Source organism: Myotis yumanensis, unplaced genomic scaffold (assembly GCF_028538775.1).
Source record: "Myotis yumanensis isolate MYYU_CA2020_CCGP unplaced genomic scaffold, mMyoYum1.0.hap1 SCAF_3, whole genome shotgun sequence".
NCBI lineage: Eukaryota > Metazoa > Chordata > Mammalia > Chiroptera > Vespertilionidae > Myotis > Myotis yumanensis.
This window is the reverse complement of record NW_027223754.1, coordinates 8,062,962-8,066,678: the sequence shown is the minus strand read 5'-3', so window position 1 is coordinate 8,066,678 and position 3,717 is coordinate 8,062,962. Positions and strand designations below refer to the sequence as shown.

Here is a 3,717-nt window from a genome sequence, read left to right as displayed (position 1 = left end):
AGAAAGTTCTTAAATGGTTGTTGATGCAGGACACCAGGGTGACTGTGCCGGTGATGTGGTTGGACTTGTTACTTCCCAGGTCTGTCCCTTTCTTCTTCCCAGAAGCCCTGAAAACAGAGGCAGGACCTGGGTGCGGGTGTTTTATTTGGGAAGTGATTCCAGGACGCAAGAGCCAGACAGCAGGGGGCGTGAGACCGGGCGAGGAGGACACGCAGAGGGGAGGGTGTGTTAGTGAGGTTGCTGCCGTGAGCAGTGGGCTTGTTTTCTACCAGGATCTTAAAAGCTTTCCAGAATTGTCTATGTGAAACAATGGTAGGCTTGAGCATTTGCCTGCCTGCTCCTGTCCTGTATGAGTTGAGGTTTTTGGGCTGCATTTGTGTGTGTGTGTGTGTGTGTGTGTGTAGGGTGATGGCTATGGTGGTGGTAGGAATCCTACAATGTTGGAGATGCTCTGGGGCAGAGCTTGAGTTTGAGGTAGGATAGGATGCTGGCAGCACAAGGAAACTACATTTCCCCGGAACTGTCCACTGTGGCTGAGGCTGAAGTGAAGGTGGGCTGAGAGGGTTGAGCAGTTGACTTGGGCAAGAGGACCCCTGCCTGTACCCTGTGCTTCAGAGAGCACCTCTCTGGTCTTCCCCTGATTGTACCCCTTCCTGCCTGGACCTTGCTTCCTCTGTTCTAGACCAACTCTGGGTTCGCAGGGCCCTGTCCACGTGGCCCTGAGCCTGCATGGCGTCTCCCTGGGGTCCATCTTCAAAGGGCGGGCTGTGCTTGCTCAAAGGGTACACAGGTGCTGCAGTGTGAAGCGGGGGGAGGTGTGTGGCTGGAGTGTGCATAGGGCTTTGGGGTCCACACAAGGGGATGGGAGGCTCCTCAAGTGAGGAACAGAGTAAAGGGAAGGGTGTTGCCCAGGGTTGGGGGCCAGCTTTCCCTCTGTCACCACGTTATTGTACCAAGGAGTCTGAGAATTCTAAATTCAACCACAGCCTTTGGGAAGTTAGGAGAAGAGAGCACTTAAAAAACAACAACAAACAAACAAACAAACAAAAAACAAAACAAAAAACCAAACCAAGATAGAGAGGTCAGGCATGAGAGAAGTTTGGAATCCAGTTTCTTCCTTCCTTCCTTCCTTCCTTCCTTCCTTCCTTCCTTCCTTCCTTCCTTCCTTCCTTCCTTTCTTTTTTCTTTCTAAAATATACTTTTATTGATTTCAGAAAGGAAGGGAGAGGGAGAGAAAGAGAGCTAAAAACATCAATGATGAGAGAGAATCATTGATTGGCTGCCTCCTGCACGCCCGACACTGGGGACCAAGCCTGCAACCTAGGCATGTGCCCTTGACCAGAATCAAACCCGGGACCCTTCAGTCTGAAGGCCGACTCTCTAGCCACTGAGCCAAACCAGTTAGGGCAAGGGAACACTTTTTCAGTTAACAATTTGTTAGCTTGATTTAGAGCTCTTAATTATTTAGACATCAGGCAAATGAGGGATGGATGTCATTTCCCACCATGTTCCAATTTTTGTGACCTTGAACTAAGAAAATGAAATCTTGGAAACTGGCTTTATATGCTTGAGTAATTTTCTGGAATTCCCAAGTTCATTAGCTTCTGTGATGAGTCACAGTTGTTCCTAAAATAAACTTTATATTATCTTTAAAAATCTAGGGATATTATCTAGGTCAGTAATTAGACGGTGTTTGACTCAGCATTTCTGTGACTGAAAGCGTGTGAATGACTAAAAGCAGGAGAATTAGTATCTGAGTTTGCACCTCAGAATATTGCTTGTGAAGTTGTTCCCAGTGACGCATGCTGGCTGCAGAGGGGGCAGGGAGCACCAGCGGCCGTGCCTGTCTGGGATGGTAGGAGATGTGGGGGGCAAAGCAGAGAGAGGTGGGCCCTGTTTTAGGCAAAGATGAATCTTACGAGAAGAGAAGAAAATTTAGAAAAAAAGATGGACTGTGGAGGTTAAAGTGGCAACCACAGAAATTGAATGGCAAAGGGGAGGAACGATTTAGCAATGTGAAAATACTTACCAGAAATTGAATCCATTGACAAAATCAACTCACAGTGGATTAAAGACCTACATGTAAGATCTTAGCAATAGGGAGATTCATAAGAGGGGGAAACATTCCTGGTTATTACTGTTTTTTATTGTTATTTTAAATTTCTTTTAGTTTATATTTTTTATTATTTTCTTTTTTCTATCATCATTTATCCCCCCATACCCTCTTCCACCTCCACCCACCCCTCTCCCTCCTCAGTCACCACACTTTTGTCCATGAGTTTTTTCCTTTTTTTTTTTCAATCCCTCCACTCACCCCCAACATTCCCATCTGTGGAATCTAATGAACAAACTGAACTACCAAGCAAAATAGAGACAGACTCATAGAGAAAGAGCAGGCAGACAGCTGGGGGAGGGAGCGTAGGGGAGGATAGTGTATAGTTTTTATTATGAAGAATTTCAAGTACATATAAATCTAGACAAAATACAATAATGTACCCTCAGGTCCTCCTCACCCACCCCCAAAATGAGCATCATCTGGTCTTTACATTATAAACTGAAAAGAAAAGGTCCCCTGGCTCTTCCTTCCCGCCTGGCGCAGCCACCAGGTAAACCCAGGTGGGCACTCATAGTACATCCAGGAGCGATGGAGGAAGCAGCAGTCCGATGTCACGGCTTCCTTCTCAGGGTGCGCTGCTGGCAGTGCCGCCAGCTCTCTGCGCTCCACAGCCTCCCCCCACCTGGCCCAACAAAGCACCCAAGCTGGGATACAAGGCCCAGCAAGGTTATGTCATATATCGGATTGGTGGTGGCCGCAGACGCCCTGTGCCTAAGGCAAGCCTGTCCATCATGGTGTTAACCAGCTAAAGTTTGCTCAGAGTCTTCAGTCTGTTGCCGAGGAGCAAGCTGGATGCCACTGTGGGGCTGTGAGAGTTCTGAATTCTTCCTGGGTTGGTGAAGATTCCACCTACAAATTCTTTGAGGTTTTCCTCATTGAGCCATTCCATATGGCTATCAGAAGAAATCCTGACACCCAGTGGATCACCAAGCCAGTCCACAAGCACAGGGAGATGCAAGAGCCGTGGCCTTAGGAAGGGCCCCCAGTTCCACCACTATTGGTGGGTCTCGCCAGGGCAGCTTGGAGAAGGCGCCATACTCTCCAGCTCCACCGTTACCGCTGATATAAAGAATGCTTGTAAAATTCTTACCTAAGACACAGTTTACAACAGCTTCTCTTTGGTACATCTGGATTGCCAGCATCATGACTCTTGCTCTTGGGGGCCATTATTAAGTAAAATAAGAGTCACTTGAACACAACCTCTAAGATAACGTGACAGTGGATCTGATCACTGCAGTGGCTGCTGACTAATGGGCGGGAAGTATCTCCAGCATGGAGACACTGGGCAAAGCGATGATCATGTTCAGGGTGGGATGGCACAAGACTTCATCCTGCTCCTCAGAAGAGCGAGCGAGTCGAAACTTATAAATTGTTTTATTGCTGGGATTTTGGTAGAGTTGAAAGAGGTTCGACCACGTTGTAGAGCAATTGGCAGCATCTGGTGAAGCTGAAAATAGGTATACTGCCAAGACCTGGCAATTTCACTCACACGTAAATACTCCAGAGAAATTCTTGCACATTTGTTTAAGAATGTCATAATAATATTCTTTGTAAGAGTAAAATACTTGCAATGGGATAAATGTCCTTTATCAAGTTAGATT

At 46.9% G+C, this 3,717-nt stretch overlaps 1 pseudogene; it reads left to right on the top strand.

Moving 5' to 3' along the window:
• Window positions 1–484: 484 nt before the first annotated feature.
• On the top strand, window positions 485–3,179 carry LOC139005839 (large ribosomal subunit protein eL15-like; annotated as a pseudogene).
• Window positions 3,180–3,717: the final 538 nt, after the last annotated feature.